Genomic DNA, 18,662 nt, shown 5'->3' on the forward strand with positions numbered 1-18,662 from the left:
GGGTCTGGAGCAAGAGCATTGCCAATGGGTAGATAAGTGGAGGTGAAGAGTCTTTTTGAAGGAGTTAGCATTTTTAGTGGAGCTGAGTGGTGATGGGAATGAGTTCTAGAGTTTGGCAATGCAGAATGAGTAGAGCGTTTGACCAGCGGGGAGAGTGATTTTTTTTTTATGAGCAGTAAGGTCTCATTTTCTGATCTAAGGGGTCTATTTGGGTGGTATCGAATTAGTGGAAGAAAGAGATGAGCAGTCGAGAAGTTTACAGATTATTTTGTGAGCTATAGTGAGTTGTTGGTAGATAAGGTATTGTGGCAGTTTGAGCCATTTGAGTGTGTGAAGTGAGGAACAGAGGTGGGAGGAATATGTGGCATTGGGTGCAAATTTGGCAATTTTATTGTAGCAGGTTTCCATTTTGTATGCTAGTGAGAAGAGGGGCACCATATCATAAGGATGGTGGTAGGAAGGTAGAATTGAGGGTTTGCGTGGTAGAGGGGTTAAGGAAGTGTTTTTGTTTACAGAGGGCTCCGAGTTTTTGGTAGGTTTTTCTGAGGTTGTTGTGAATGTGTTGGTCAAAGATTAAGCTTTCATCTATGGTAGCACCTAGTAATTTTGTGTATAGGACTGCTTCTATGGCGGTTTTGTTTAGTGAATAGATTTTAAAGTCTGGTTTATTAAGGTGGTTTTCTTAGGAGTGAAAACAAGTTTGGTTTTGTTGTGATCGAGTGCAAGGTGCTTGTTAGTCATCCAATTTTCAGTAGAAGAGAATGCTTGGTGTGTGCGTATGAGTAGTTTGGGTGTGGTATTAGCGGTACAAATTATTGTTGATTTATCTGTTTATTGAAGAACAGAGGTGTCGGTAACACAAGACTGGCAGTCATTAATAAAAATGCTAAAGAGTAGAGGTCCTAATATGGACTCTTGAGGGACCCCTGTGGAAGTATATAGGAATGATGAGAAGGAGTTTAGCCATCTAGTGGATTGTTCTCTGTTAGACAGGAAGTTGAAAAGCCAGGGTTGGTGGGGACATACCCAAAATGGAAAGCTTAGAGAGAAGAAGGGAGTGGGAGATGGTATCAAAAGCCTTACATAAGTCAAGGAAGAGGGAAGAAACTAGTCTGCCTTCATTACGAGCTTGGTTAACTGTATTCATGAATGATAAGAGAGCAGTGGTGGTACTGTGGGCAGGGCAAAAGCCATGTTCTCAAGGAGACAGAAGATTGTTATTCAGCATATGTTGTTGGAGCTGGGTGTGAATACATTTTTCTAGGATTTCTGAGATAGGGGTGCAGTATAGCAATAGGACAGAACTTGGAGGGATCTATGCAGTTGCCACCTTTATGCAGGGAGAGAATCCAGATGATATGTATGTAGGATTCCTGTATTGATCTATTTGAGTATGCTAATGCGGTAGGAGATAGTCCTAGCTGACATTTTAAGGTATTCTGGGGGTAGGTTGTCAGGGGGCACAACTACCTGATTTTAGTTTAAGGAGAAGTTTGGTTATGGTAGACGTAGGGAGAGGAAGAGAGAAAATGTAGTAGAGGGAGGGTTAGCAGGAGGGTTGTGATTGGATGAGTGGTTAATGTCAGGAGGTGGGGTGGGAAAGAGGCAGGGAGTTTGGCTATGGTTTCTATGAAGTACTAGTTGAAGATAGAGTTGATTTCTAGTGGTTTTATTGGGATGTGGACAGGGGTTGCTCTTTGTGCCAGGGTTTAATAGGGAGGAAAGAGAGCTTCAAAATCATTTTGGGTTTTGCTAGAAGTTCTGTTGTAGTTCAATGTAATGATTTTTTTGTCAATAATGACGCTTTACTTGGTTACGAAGCTGCCTGTACTGTTGGAGGTCAGAAGGGTTTTTAGTTCTATGCCATTTTTTCCAAGCTTTGTCCCTGATGACCACGAGCTGTCTTGTGCTTCCAGAAAGCCGGATGGTGTGTTTGGATTTTACTATTTTGCGGTAGAGAGGAGCAAGGCAATTTAAAACTTTTAGGAAAGTGGAATTGAAAAATTCAACTGCCTCATCTACTGGAAGGGTCTTCAGTACATTCCAATTGACAGACCTTAGGTGGTCATTAAATAATCATTTCACCAATGAACATTACTATGTTGTTTTCATTAACTACAATTCTTATAGGAACAAAACAATCAGTCAACCTAATAATAAATATATATAGCAATGCCTAGCTGTCCTGAACTGGTTGGCCACAAAATAATGTTTCCCAGTCCCAGAGACTAATAGCTGCACTTACTGCACCAAAATCAGTTTTATAAAAGTTATTAAGTTTTGATAGAGCATACTCGGGTAACAAGGAATTAGGCAGCCCAAGTTGAAAGGTAATGCAGAAGTGGTTAGAAATTTCTGAGCGTCAGTATAACAAAGCTCATTAATCAGTCTCTTCTTTCTTGGTTGTTGCCCTGGTATAACTTACAATGGCTGGATACAACTATGATGACCTCTTTACACTGGGCCAGTAATCAAGGAGCTTCAATCCTCACCACTGACACTGGTGAGACATGGTCACTAAGAACAGGATTTACACAATATTTTCAGATGGAGTATTCTGTATCAAGCACAATTTCCCCCAAGAGCACACAGGGAACATGCTCCAGACCTGGGGCTGGACACTGTCTCTACAGATCCCAAACAAGACTCACTTTGGCGCAGTGTCCCAGTTCCAAGTAACTGGCACCACCCACACCTGGGTATTTGATTTACACACACACACACAAATATATATATATATATATATATATATATATATATATACACACACACACACACACACACACACACACACACACATACATACACACACACACACACACACACCTGGGAAAAGCTGGTACAGATTTACTAGCTGTACCCCTTCTGCCCAGATTATAAGGTGACTATGCTGACACCAGTCAACTACTCTCAGACTCTTACAAGGGTATCCAATTATACTGAGTAAAATCAATGCTAATATAAATGGTAGAGTGTAACCAAAGCAGGAAGGCTTTTCGGAGTGACCACGGCATTACTAAAATAAGCACAAGTACTCTTAAGACATTAAAAGTATTCTCTAAAAGACTAGCCACAATGATAGGTGTAAAATATTTAATAATAAATAATAAAATAGAAACATGAGAATACTAAATATCTAAGTACAATAAAATCAGAGTTTCAGTCACAGGAGTAATAAAATAACACAGCTGGACAGATTCAAACAAATGCAGAAAAATAATACTCAACTAATCTCACTGTATTTCCTGACTGTTTAAAGATTAACTGTTCCCTAGTTCACTTAATTAATACAGCAAGGCAAGATTAGATGCTGAGATGCTTTCTTCCACAAGGCAAGGTGATGAGCTTCCAACTTCTAGCTGAACTGAACTCAAGTGAACAACTAACTACATTAACTGATTGTTAAATACTGTCATAGATCTTTATATCAGGTTTTGAAGAAAACAAAACAAGCTCCTATGTTAGTTCCATCCTCTCAGTGCTGGTTATAGAATGACATCACATTTGACCACCTGCATCTGGCACAATACACACTCAGTGCTTTGCTAAGATCTGTTGCAGTATTTGAAAATTATAGAAAAATGTCAAAAACTTCTATTCTTCCCTTCCAGAGTTCTTTGTTTAAACATATACATTTACTAACACAGTTGATACATTTTTAACACAAGCATCTGTACAAGTCAGTGTGACAGTCAAATGATACAAAATAATTTACAAAACTCCAGCCAACCACACTGGCACATGCCACACATGCACTGCTCCACTCCCCCTGGCACAGATGGCAACACCCCACATTGCCATAATAGACAGCCAAGATGTACAAAATCCCTGATGAGATTCTTATCAAAATTGCAACCAGGTCACTCAGTGAAGTCTCATACTACTGTCCAATCAGAGGCCAACAGGAATCAATGCCTATCTGTGCCTTCTCTCACAAGATAGCATTAATCTCAGGAAGGCTTTCTAGTGTTTGATAATGTCTTGGAAGGCTAGGAAATAATATTTCTCTGTTTCTTCTCTCATAAAGTGCAAAACTGAAGCACTATTCACAAAGCGATTCCAGAGATCCATTTCCTATGATCTCCAGTGTTTGGTAGTCTAGTCCCAGATTTTACAGATTTTTAAAAATACGATGGAAAAGGGGATTAATACTGAATTTTACATTTTGTTTTAAGTGAGTGTGATGATATGAAGCAAAAACTAACTGAAGCTTTCAGAATGCAATGGGTGGGCCTTCCTGGTTAGATCTTTGTGGCCATTGCAATGAGTTGATGAGATTTGTCTGGGAAGAGCTTCCAATGTTAAATTTACAGTAAGTGCAGACAGATCAAAAGCCATCAAGTTTAAAAGTACAACAGAAACTGGGCAGGCCGGTGGAAAAATTCAAATCAACCAAGCAGTAGCCTCACAGCACTTGCAGCTAAATAAGAAATTGTGTTTCTTACCTTCTCCCACTAATTATCTAGATTTAATTATTTTTCAGTTAGTGAATGGAAGAGGAATTCTTTTCTAACTGACGGCAGCCAAAAACTTAAAAGTTCAAGGAAAAAAAAAACTTCAAGGTAAAACAAATTTTAAAATAAGCTGTAATATAAAAGCAAAAAATGGAAGCTATTCAAACCTCAAATAGAGAAATCCAATTCAAAATCCAATCCAATTCAAAATCCTGTACAGTCACACACCAGTAGAAATATCACAGCACTTGCAGCTAAATAAGAATGGAGATAGAAAAAAACGCTGGAAATGCTGACATGGTATATGGTGATTACTGGCTATGTGTCTATTGAAATGGACATAAAGTTTTATATGATTTATTTTGATAAAATAATGTCAGATACAAAATGATTCACTACACTGAAGTAATCTAGCGCTATAGTTATACATATATAAGATATCTAGGTTTGTTATGGTTATTTATAATCAGAGTTCATGCCATAGTTCTACCAGCTTTACAATATCTGGTGATGTTTTACAAACTAATATTCCTTTTAAAACACTTAATATTTGTTCAGCTCTCTAATATCATGGCTAAAAGTGTAATATTACAAGGCGAGTGTAGCTTGCTTTCCTGACTAAATGTACCTTTAAATACTGACTGTGTTTTCGAAGTACCACACATATTATACCTGCTCTTTTACTTTTGTAGAATAATACAAGAAATTAATTCCTTATTTTCTAGAACCACATAAAAGTATTAGTTGCTACAGTACATTCCAATGCAAGAAACACATTCCTTATTTCCCAGAATTATATACCTGTATTAGTTGCTAAATTACATTCCCTGGACGGCGTATTATTCTTTTATTTATTTAACAAATAGGTAAACCTGATTCAGCTTGAGTTTTCTGATACATAATGACCAGGCTAAGGGCACATTAAGATGCACAGAACGGTACAAAATTCTAACATTAGTAAATGATACATCACATATTCTACAATGTAAAACAATTAGTTACAATATAATTGTTGCAAGAACTAATTATATATGTTTGTGTGTGTGTGTATGTATGTATATGGTTCCCCTTTATAATCTCGAAATACTGAAATCTCGAATTTCAGTATCTCAAAACTATAAAGGCAAACGACTCACAATTCCGAAACCCAAAAGCACGAAACACACAATTACGAACATACATACAACATACACCACACAACACACACACTATTCCACCCACACCACACAGACTATACAACCCTACACTACATGTAAGCAGGGGGGCAATCCCCCCTGCACACCCCCCTACTTATATATACCAACTCCGAGATTGCACAGACACACCCAGACATTCTACAGTCCCTCTCGTACACACACACACACACACACACATCAACACATCCAACACTCACACTCATACTTCCACCTCCCTACCCTAACCCACATGTACAACTTACAAAAACACTCACTCACTTAAATTCCAGACACCATCCCAGCCAAACACTTCTTGTAACATAGCGTAAATGCATAAGTGCGGATTCGAGATATTCAGATTAGCGCTTATGCACTTTCACTGTTTTGAAGTTTCGCCTTTATGGTCTTGGGATACTGAAATTCGAGATTTCAGTATTTTGAAATTATAAAGGGGAACCGTGTGTAGATATATATATGTGTGTGTGTGTGTTTATATATATATATATATATATATATATGTGTGTGTGTGTGTGTGTGTGTATGTATATGTATATATATATATATATATATATATATATATATATATATATATATATATATATATATATATATATATATATATATATATATAGCTCTAGGACTTTTGATCGAATGATCAAAAGTCCAAACAAACAGCCGGGCATACTTGCGCGAAATTGCTTTTCACTGAAGAAGCACTTTTGAGTAAGTACGCCCGTTGCCGAGGCGGATAAGGGAAAATTCCATTTTCCCCATTGTAGTGTGATCTCAGAGGGAAAATATTAAAGTAGGGGGGGTGTGGGGTTTTTTTTTTTTTTTTTTTTTTTTTTTTTTTTTTAATTGACACGTTTTAACAAAAGCACTTTTTCGATATAAGTGCTTTCACTAAAGTGTGTTTGGTGGTTATGGATTTGGACATTTGATCATTCGATCAAACATCCTAGATCCATATATATATATATATATATATATATATATATATATATATATATAAAGGCTTATACATCCATATACACAGTGTGAATTTTTGATGGGGGACCATACATCATCATACATCACTATGCTATGTTGACTGGTGATGGTCAAAACTGAACTTAGTTATGTGTAAACATGCTGTGATGAACTGGCAGTTTTTCCAGGATTGATTGCTTGGCAAAAATGCTCTGCTCCCTCCACCATGAAGTGAATACAGCCAGTAGTGAAATGGATATGAATTTCTGGAGCTGTAGTATTTGTGTGTGTGTGTGTGTGTGTGTGTGTGTGTGTGTGTGTCTCTGTGTATAATATATGTATATATACATGTGTGAGTGAGTGAAACGGAGAACATTAAAATCTTACGTTGGCGCTCTTTCCTTGACTGGTGCAAAACTGCTGCTAGAGTTACGTGCTCCTTTGCTCATTACACAACAATTTTTGTAATTATTAAAATTGTGTAAAGATATATGTGGTCAGAAAAAAGGACATTCAAGAATGTAAATATTTTTTGGCCTGGATGGATGTGTATGTATACCCAATACAACATATCTTAATGGCATGACATTGGTATTATTTTATTTGGCTTGGTCTGAGGCAATGCTTTCTGAAAGCTCCATAAAAAAGTATTAAGCCATTTAATGGCTATGCTAATTTTTCTGTAAAAAACTATTAATTTTAATGCACAGTCATAACCTTTTCTAATGAATATGTGAGAGTGCAGTCATGTGAAACAGATCTGGTTTTGTTTAATTGCTTTCCTGGTTTCACTTAGCAAAAGAAACAAGCATAAATAATTTAAGCTTGTGATAGAGATTTGCTCTGTTGATCTGCTTAATTAGTATATCAGGGGTTGAGATCTGTCTTCTTTATTATTTTAACTATTTGTTAGTAATATAGCTACCTATTTATTTATCTGCCTGTCTATCTATTACAGCTGGATGGAGAGTATTCCTTATTTGTCATGTTCTGTGGCATTTTGCATTTCTTATTACCCATATTAGTATTATGAAGCATAGAAATGCTAATGCAGTTAAATTGTACTAATATAATACAGTCAAATGGAAATGCTTGACATGTTGCTATAGCAGTGAAGAACTTCCCAAAATATAGTGTTGTAATGCTGAATTATGATGATTTCTGCCTAATATTAAACAGGAAAATGTAGTGCAGCTTGCTGTTCATGCTCCAGTTGTAGCTGGGATTAACTGAGTTGTATATTTTAGGCCCTCTGTGTTTGTTTTTGGTGACTTTGATATAGAATATCATGTGACACTGATATTATACCATCTCAGGCCACCATACATCTGCAAAGGTCATATGACTCAAAATGTTCAAAACTTTACATTTAGATTTATCAAGCCTTTGCAGAAAGCAGGGATGAGACACCCAAAGTCAAGGCTTCTGAACTTGTACTTCAGCCCAGTTTTTCAATTGCTAGTTATATTAGTGGGAACATAACTCATCCCAGACAAAACAAAAGGTAAATGAGACATCAGGCCTCTTATTACTCTGACCATACTGAGTGGGGGTGCACAAGGCTGACTGTAATTGATCATGCACCATCTTTCTTTCTATGAGCCGTAGATCCTCAAAAGTTCACCCCTAATTAGTTAAAGAAACAATGTAATTACTATTTGAGAAGGTCATAATTAAATAAAGAAAAAAATACATATATGCAGTGTAAAAAAAAACATTGAAATATAATAATTTATTCAGAAATCTAAACCCTGGACTAGCTCAATTTATTGATATGTACTTTTTCTTCCAATTTTAGCAAGTATGTGTATTTTATTTATTTATTTATTTACTTGCTTTCTAGTTTGTTTGTTTTTGTTTGGTTAGTTATTTTATTTTACATTTATTAAATGGGTAGAGGATATCATCTTTAGACCCTTTGCAATCATGACCTAATACAGGAGTTCTTCACAAATGTATACAAATAAGACAATTGGACAAAAGCAAATGTTATAGATAACACAAGCACACAGTCAGTAGTACAGTTTGTAAATATGCTATACAGCTATATATCACAGAACATTACGGAGTTGTATATTGCCATACAATCATATGAAAGTATAATTTACAGAAATTCCAATTGACAAAGTTCAGTCAAAAAATACCAGGCATGATCCAGACTTAAAGAATGTAGATCAACATAGCCTCTTGTAACAAGAAATAGTAACTCAGTTCAACTCAATTTTGTTGAACTGCATTCTGATTAAAATTAGCCTGCAGGTAAATAATGAACTTAATGTAATAATGTGCCTTTGTTGACAGAGACCACTTCCAACTGACAGTGTTAGCCACAGACTGAATTTAAGGTGTCTTTATTATTATATTTGTCTCTTATCTATTACCCAGTCTGACCTACCACTACTAATCAGACCCATCTGTTCTGTACTTTAAATGTTAGAGCTGGCAGTAGTGAGGGTATCGCCCAGGCAGTCACCATGGTTTTTCTAATGTTGTTTGATCCTTCCCTTTGGTATCTTGGCATGAATACCCGTTGAAGTGAGGGCCTATGATACTATCACTAGAAGCACTGTATGTTTTTATATGTCACAATGACAGCTACAGTACATGCAAACTGTTTGGCAGCAACAGTTGCAGGTCCCAGGTCTGTGCTCCATTTTTTTTTTTTGCTTGCAAATGTTTGCTGCCACAGCCAGCTGGCTATCAGATCCTGCCTTGGTCACATAACCCATTTATTATCTACCAGACAGGAGTCATATGAGAGGGTTCATCATCCAGGCATCCATCAGGGTAAGTTCATGTTTTTTTTTTTTCCTGTTTTCTCCCTACTCCTACCATGCATGCACTTGGTGAGTCACTGATGAACATAATGGCAGTGGGCTGACTTCAGAGAATGTCTCTCACTTCAAGAAGCATTTTCCTTCAGGTAGCCCTGCCCCTCCTCCACAGCATGAGTGGTGGTCTCTGTGCATGCTAACTATACTCTGTCTACACCCCATTCATTCTTCACCCTCTCTGCCTACTTCCAGTTTTCCACCAGTGCAGGGGGTCCTTATTTGTACTTCAGTCACCTGAGTGACAATCAGGGCTCCATTCTTACATGCCACAGGGCCAGGAATCTATATGCCACATGTGGCTAGATACCACTTCCACTCAGTATAACGGTGGACCAAGCCACCTCCTTCCCTAGTACCAGAAAATACATGTTGGATTGACTGGTCACTACTACCTTCCTTGGTTGCCTTCTCCAATGTTGTTTTATCTTTGTTGCAGTCATGGCTTTATCCATGTGTATCACAGAGCTACCAGGTTTACAGTTTAACAGTTGATTTGTATTATTTAGGCTGTTCACTTTGGTGACTTCTGACCACTGTTGCAGAAAAGGACTGCTTGACCAGAACTATGCTAGCAGGAGTTGTGATCATTCTTTTGCCTTAGAGATACTTAGGAGTAAGACATGCTCTGCAAAACATTATCTCTCCGTAGGAAAATTGTAAGATGGTTCTGTTTGTTGTATTCTTGTCCAGAGCTGAAGACATTCATTGTTAAAAGTAGATGTCATATAGTTAGTTCCCATCTTATAGAAATGGGTCTGAGTAGTCCGACATTCTGATAAAGCTTTAAAAGTTGTAAGATAAAAGTGCTTATTATTTAAATATACATTTCTACTCAGATTTAAGTGTTCTTTTTTGTTTGCTTTTAGTTCCCACTTAGTTTGGAGCCTTGCTATCATTTTATTTATTTTGTTTAATAACAAATTTTAAATAAATCTTGAACATATGAGGCTCAGATCCCATTAATTCAAAATGATAACTAAATAAGATAACCAGAGTTCCTTTTGATTTTACAATAAATATATATCTGATAACAGGGAGAAGAAACCGTTGGAATGTTTATATATCTATATATATAAATATATATATATATATATATATATATAGAGAGAGAGAGAGAGAGACGGAGAGAATTTTCTAAGAAATACATAAATCCTATAGTTTGAGTCTGGATAGTTGAGAAACTAGGATTTTAGCTCATACGTTTAATATTTTCAGGCTTTCTATTCTGTTAAAGAAACTAAGATTGTATTTATAAAGATTTGTTATGATCTGGGCTAATATAAAGTGGGAAGAATCTGAGCATCTGAACTGGTGTGTTTGATGCTGACAGTTTGAATTCCTCAGGGAATTTGGCGAGACACTCTGTTTCACAGAAACTTCACCAACATGCATGAATGCCTCACACATGTTCAGGAAGAATTAAACTATTTATGACAAATCAGAACTTTTGGTTAGAAATAATTTTAAGAATGGTGGTATCCCTATAAAAACATCCCATGTCTGAAAAAAAGGATACATTCTTCTATAGTTTTCCCTGCATTTGTTTTACCCATTATATGTTTTTTGATGGACCTATCCTATAAGTTAGGTTTAATGTAATATATTGCATTATCATCTGGTTTAAGAGTAGCTGTGATCTGTGTTTTATTTTTGTTTATATAGCATTATTCAAATAACATAATTTGATTCATAAACAGAAACAAGGCAGGGAAGGAAGACTTAGGATTTGATAATAACTAGGCATACCTCTCAACCTGGAAACATCAAAAATCTGGACAAAGGCCCATGAAAAGTAGGTACAATTGCTCAAAAACCGAAATGCTGATTAACATAAAATTTGCATACACAATTGTGTAACTCCACCCACTCTGGAATTGTAGGATACCAATGTGAAGATTAAAGACACTAAATAATGGCAGACATTTGAATTTCAGACTTCGTATCCCTCAGAAAATACATAATAATGGAAACATGTTATTCCAGCAAATAGTTGAATTTACAGGAAAAAGATTTTAATTCTGTCCCTCCCTATTTATGGACCTTTGTTCCACCATTATGTTTGGCTTTGTCCAGATTTCTTGGTCTGAGAGCTTATGAGCTATGTTGGCAAGTAATATCCCAATGAAACACAAATGTCAGAGCTAACCAAGCAACTTGAACTGACAGGGAAATGGTTGTTTTTTTTCTTATCCTATACATTTTGCCACAACTTGTCAGTCGAGAGTTTGATTGCCCGTCCACAGTGCATCTGCGGCCCAACTGCAAACCACCCCAGAGCCAGGTTCATATATGCACAGAGCGGGTCTGTTCAAGACTTCAGCCACTGGCACCATATCATAAGTGAATAGTATGCCTAACATTAAACGTAAGTCTTGGCAAACCGTAAAGTCTGTACTCACACCTACAAAACTGCAAACTTCTTGTTCTGTCACTCTATTCATTTGGGGGTGAGGGTTCATTGTAGTACCCAGCCAGCAGCCCTTCTGCAGTGAATACAAAACCCATACTGACAATGCTCCTCCATTAATAATATCATTACGTGTATGTACCTATCCTTTCAGTCAGATACACGATGGACTGTTAGCCACAACATACCCCTCCTCAACTATGCCTGACATGAAACATGCGCATTATAAACTACAATTTTATCCCACAATGTCAATAAGAAACTTTGCAAATAGCTTTTAAAACACCAAATAAAAGGACAGCTCATTTAAACTTAATGGCCAGGGAGTTCTCAGCAAGAGGCTTACTTGTTTAACATTTTGGACCTTTTGGTTCGGTGTTGTTCCTTGTCACCTTTACCTTTTCTTCTCTGACTGACATGCTACCCTTCGCTGGCATTGAGTAATTTAATTTTCCTAAGCCACTGGATCTCCTCACAGGTCCCTTTCTTCTCTGTTTATCTTAGTATAATACTTCTCGTGCAGGTACTCTCTCCAGTGTGCTCACACATGCACACATACTCAGCCTGCAGCTACTTACTCCACAGGAGCTGACTTGAGAATCTGAGATTGACTCCTTTTCCCCTTCCAGATAACTGGAGACATTCAGACCCCCAAGAGTGAATTAAAAAAGTGCACACAACTGGTAATCATACAAGGACATAAATGTGTGTTAAATCATTTTATTTAAAACACTTATTACTGCAATATTACACACATTCTCAGATCCAGTGCATAGCTTTCAACCCATAGCAGCAACAGTAATACTTGAATGCTTAAAAAAAGCTAGGCAAAGGGAATACATCTTTTGTGCTTTCTGTCTAAGCAGTTTCCATGTGGCAACAACTGACTTACATTTTTATCATTGAATGAATGTCAACCACAGCTGTTAAAGCACAAATTGGAATTACTGTACTACATAAACTATGTAATGCTTAAACTGCCCCCCAAAACCACATCATATTTGGCCGACATTTAGTTAAAAATCAAAGAAAACATCAAGTTCACAATTATTTGGTTTACGATTACAAACTGAAAGTTGAGGAACATCTGATATTTAGTTAATTAAATTTAGGTATACATGGTTTATATATCCCCATCTTTCACTCCATTCCCATGATCCCTGCCCTAGTGCCCATCATTAAATGAGTCTAGTGCCCATCATTAAATGAGTCTTAAGTTATCATAATCTGTTACTCCAAGTATATCATCATCATCTTCATCCTTGTCTTCATCACATTTTAAAGGCACTCTGCTCATGATTTTCCATTTCCAGCTTTAAGAGGCTTTTAGAAGCTGACAGTCTGAGGAGGAGGAGCTGACTGAGACTAAAGAAGAACATAATACCTGACCTGATCCTGGGCAACCACAGCACTTTCCTTTAATTGAGCTTAGTTTACCAGTGGTTATCAGGACTCCAAAGCAACCCAACAGAGAGAAAGACAAATTAAAACTTTTACATTATATCGGATTATAAAGAAGAAGAATATGCGTGTAACATAGGCATCGTAGTTCATGATTTACACACATGGACGGCTTTCCCGCAGTTTAGTTTGTGGCATGTTAAGCAACTTCCAAAGCCCAACTCGTTTCTCTCTTCGCTGTATTTGAAAATAATATGGCAGCTTAGCGCAAGCCATTTGGTTACTACCGCAGCATATCACGGCCAATGTATCATTAATCGCAAGCCTAGCATTGAAAGGTAAAACACATTTCACTGTAGAACAGCTACTACGAGTACTCTTTTTTGTCTGCACAGTCAGATTTGAGTTAATGTGCTTTGAAATTATGAAAATATTTCAAAATAGTTTTGCTCTTTGTTACATCAGTTGCGACTGGCAACCCACTAAACATTAAGGCACCCCAGCAAAATACATGTTAAAATGAAGCAGAGAATAAATCTATTTTGAATATCTGAAATGAATCCGTTCAACTGTTTAAATTATACGCAACTGTTTGACAAAGTTAAGACTCATCTTTTATTGACTTTTGTAATATACTTAATTTTCATAGTGATAATCCAGAAATTAACTACAGAAATCAGTAGAAAACCTGTGTGTAAAACAATGGCATTTTGTGGTATGTGGAGTGCCCTCTAAAACGCATCTTTCTGTCTCCATCTCCCTCCCAGTCCTGCCCCAGTCTGCAAGTTCAACAAGCAGTCACTTAAAATTGTAAATAAAAAGAAAATTGGGAATTGAAGGGGCCACTCGGAAATTTGTGGCACCCTATTATTTTGCCCTCAAAACCGATAAATACCAAGGAATTCGATACGGTTGAGAGGTATGTCTAGGTCATGTGCACGGTTGTAATATTTTTACTGCTGGTTCTTTCTGTTTGAATGCAATCATAGAAGAAGCTATAAGAAGATATAAATTAGGCTTCATAGCTAAAATGTAAATGACTAAAGAAGAGAGAACAACCCTACCTAATATAGCTAGACTGAACAATGGGATTGATATTAAACCATTAAAAGTGATATTAACAAGTTCTGAAAGCCCTGTATGCTGCAGTATATGAAAAATATGTATGATAATTTAACATGAACATTTTTAATGCATCAGCAACTGTAGTAGTAGTAATACCTAAAGGTAAGGAAGAAATATTAAGTGAATGTATTGTAGCATTTCATTAGCTATGTTTGCAGAGCTCTCTCAAACAAAACTGTATGGTAATGAAAAATGAATCCTGTTAAATATTTTAAAAACATTTGTATGACAACTTTAGCAGTTATGTTACAATTCACATAAAAAATGCATGACAGCTAGTTACTTTATCAAAGGCATTTCATTTAATTTGAATTAAAATAATTTTAATACTGTAAAACCTGAGCTGGGTATCCAGTTTTTAAAAGAATGCAATGGTTTAACTAAACAAAAAATAATGTGAGCCAATACAAGAAAAAAAGGTTTCATAGAAGTTGGTTTGTTTGCATAAAAAGCAATACTGCAGATTTTTTTTTTTTATAACACATTTTGTGTGTTGATTGAACCTTCTTAAGGGAAGCTGATGTCATAATTTGAGAAATGCTGCAGTGGAATATATTGCCACAAAATAATCTCGGGGCTAGTAAAGGATATGGCCTTCCTAAAGCAAACTGTGGCAGGTCAGAGGACGCAAGCAAAACTAGGGGACCATGACACTGACAACAGAAGCTGGCTGAAGGTCAAGGAAGAACCTTTAACAGCATGTTTGCAGAGGAGGAATCTCATGTTTACAGAGGAAGAACTTAATGGAAATAGAGATGGAAACAATAAAAGTTGGATGAGCAGGAAAATAGGGGAAGAAGGGAAAATATAGGAACAATTACAATCAATAAATATATTCCATAAAGTAAGTTGGAGAAATATATAAAGGACTGCTTTTTGGGACTCTCAAACCTGCCTATATTCCCAGATGGGACAATCGGGAGAGTACATAAAATTGGAAGATGCAGGCAGGACCATGCATGCACTATATAAAATGCACAGCCACAAAACAAACAAATGACTTCTAAAATCAGCAAAATGGAAACCAATACTATAAAATGGGGGTTAATAAGAGGGATAATTAGGGTAGGGAAAAGGGGGTCACTCCTTCTGGCACAAACTGTTAGGGGGTGCAATTACTAGGTACTGATGGTATGGGAATGCAGTACCAGAATTCCTCATGGCTTCAAAAAGGAATGCCAATTTTACATTTGTAGTCATGGCTGAAGTACACTCTGTGTGGTGATTTAACTGCAGCAAACGTCTTGCTCTATTTATAACAAGCAGCTTGCTGTGGTTTCAGAGCAGAAGAGCATTAGGCCCTCTCTATTTTTTTTTCTTCAACTTTCAGAAGATCTTGTCTTTCATTCTTTTTCTTTTGTTCTTAACTTTGAGTTGGGGGATACCAGTTCAGAGAATTGCAAAGAGTGGGAGATGACCTAGCTATGGTTCTGGTCTAATTAACACATTTATATCTATAGCACAGCAGTGCTGCCCTACAGTATGAATGTAATGCCTTCTGTCTGCTTACACCCCTGTGGGCAATAGATGCAGTTCTTAATGCTAAATGTTAGGAACACTTAAACATGCACAATTAGTATCATTAAGTTCCCCAATTCAGTATCAACTGCAGGATCACAGAATTATATAGTTACATATGAAAATCTTAAAAATAAGTTTTTTTTTTTTTTTTTTTTGCCATTTGGTTGATCCTCTAGCACTGAAGGAAACATATGCTACATGCTGAGGCATGACGCTGCAACATTGTTGCTCTGTCCTTTCATAAATAATTTTTGATTTAGTGCAGCTGTGATACATTTTATTAATGTATTGAACTGTTTGCAGAGTAATCCCAAACCTCTGCTCTACCACTGTGTACTGTTGTCTGTGTCATATAGGAGTTCTCAGAGCTTCATAGATGCCTGACATCACCAAAGGACTGATCACTAAGTGACAAGATGTCTGTGCAGCTCAAGATACAACAGGCCACGTTTTCATTTTGTACTACTGTTGTTCTGTAAAACAACTGTTTATTTGGCCAATCCTGGAAGGTATATTGTTAATGTTTTTCTTGTCTGTTCGCACAGTTTGGAGACTCTTAACAGCCAAATTGCTTATGTAAAGATAAATAATTCTAAACCAACTTATTGAAGACTTCATAGACATAAAAAATCTTTTCGTATTGGTAGCCTATATGATTTTGTTAAAGGATAAAGGAAATAACTGGCAAAGAATAGAGTTGATTGAGAAGAATTGAAGCTTGGGTAATCTGTATAGCTGATTTCGTTCAGGTAAGAAAGAACAGAGGTAATTATGCAGGCGGTGATCTGAGTGGGGAGTCTTTGTGGCAAAGGTTCCTCAAAGGTAAAACATTGGTAGACAATAAGACCTGGACTTGTGTTGCTGATTTTGTAGGCTGGTTAGAAATATGATGAGGGAAAGGCAAAGGGGAGGCCATTGAAGCTAATTGAGATTAGAAAAGATCAGGTCCTTTACTCTCACCATGTTACCATGGCTACAGCAAAGTGGGGGGGGGGTAAGTGTTCCATGTATTATCAGAAAAGGCAGGAAATGAGTGTAGTTGCATACAATGTTTCTTGATTATCAAGCCATGATGAAAAAAAAAACTCACTGTGAGGTACAGGTAGTGTTTCATAATTATGTGCACCTCACATTATGGGACAATTGTAATATATAAATATATAAATATTAATAAATCATTCTTCCAAATCAGCAAGATTATGAAGAAGCTCATTGTGCTTCTGTCAAAAATAAAATTGAAGCAACATTACAGGGTACAACAAAACGTCTCACAAAATATCAAATATTGGCATTCAAGTAAAGAAGCATCCCCACCGAATTCATGAACTGGTATAAAATTCAAAACGGGTCCATTATCCCAGTCAAACAGGCTCAGCTAACTGTATGCAAAATCCTTACAAATGTTGATGTTAATAACATATCATGCAGTATGCTACAGACATTTTAATTATTTTTAGCAATGCTTTGCGGTTCATGGGTAAATATTAGGAAATTAGTCTGCAGAATACTACATACCTAGTCAACAGCTAGACAGTGGCCAAATGTGGGAATTAAACCCTGCCCATTGTGGGAAGTGAGCACCTTAACCATTACGCCAACTTTGAACCTGCAATCAGAAGTCACAATTAAACCCTGTACCTTGTGTCTGTGAGTTTAAAACCTTAACAGTTATGCCAACCCTCCCCTTATAAACTTTGACTGCTTTCTGGGTCACTTAATGTAGCAGCATAATTTCCAAAGTCTTCTGTATTTCTTATAGTACACAGTGGGAATCTGTCATGCTATGGGGAACACTGGCAATGCTTTGACTGCTGTTTTGACTTAGTGCAACAGCATTAATTCAATGTAGTTTCAAAGGCCTACTGCATTTTCAATAGCAAATAGAGAAGAGGGGAGTGTAATGATAAATGTATTTGGGGAGAGGTGGCCAAAAAGAATAAACTAACATGGTGCAGTAGTCAAGTTCACAGCTCAAATCCTGTAGCTGAGAGGCCAAAACTCTAACCACTGTGCCATCATGGTGGTTATTTTAATTATTCCTGAAAGCTCACTTTATTTATAATACTATTTATTTTTATGGTATGTATAAATTGGAAGATGGTGGGGGGGCAGTGCTGTTCCTTTTGATCCTCTGGAGACACAGGTAGCTATTTCCCTTTGGGCTATAGCAGCATCATTCCATCTAATAGTATGGATTCTGCTCATATATAGTAATAGGATTTGCAGATTTTTGGATTTTATTTTTGCTCATTGACGAGAAAAAACAGAGCCTACTAGATACAGTTAATCTTTGGAGATTTAGTAATTTATTTTTAAATAGGTGAACTGAACTATATGGATTCTTTCTGCGTTATAACCCTGTTACATAAGTAACATAAAAGAAAAGAAACAAGTAATATATAAGCAAATGATATTAATATGGTATTAAGTATATAACAAGAAACATCAAAATTACTAAATTTTATAATAATGTAGCTCCAAGACATACAAAATTAATAAAGTAATGAATCTTTTATGTTTCAGTGTTCGTACCTACTATACCCACAAGCAAAAGCAAAAATATTAGCGCAGTTTAGTTTTTGGCAAAGTTAAGTTTGCTTACATATTTTCAAACAACTTCATTTTTAAAGTACTCTTTAAAGGTTTTAGTGAAAACCTGATGAAAAGGCATGGATTTAATTTCAAGAGGTAATGTATGTCTAATTTTGGCCCTAATATTGAAAAACATATGTCGGTGTCCCAAAGTGTTTTTAGTATAATGCTGATATCCTTCTCT

At 36.5% G+C, this 18,662-nt stretch overlaps 1 protein-coding gene across 1 annotated transcript in view; it reads left to right on the plus strand.

Moving 5' to 3' along the window:
- Positions 1–18,662, plus strand: part of LOC122805399 (myosin-IIIb-like) — a 950,073-nt gene that overhangs the window by 525,574 nt on the left and 405,837 nt on the right. The gene's annotated exons all lie outside the window — the stretch shown is intronic.

Source organism: Protopterus annectens, chromosome 6.part1 (genome assembly GCF_019279795.1).
Source record: "Protopterus annectens isolate FY-2018-M chromosome 6.part1, PAN1.0, whole genome shotgun sequence".
Taxonomy (NCBI): Eukaryota; Metazoa; Chordata; order Ceratodontiformes; family Protopteridae; genus Protopterus; species Protopterus annectens.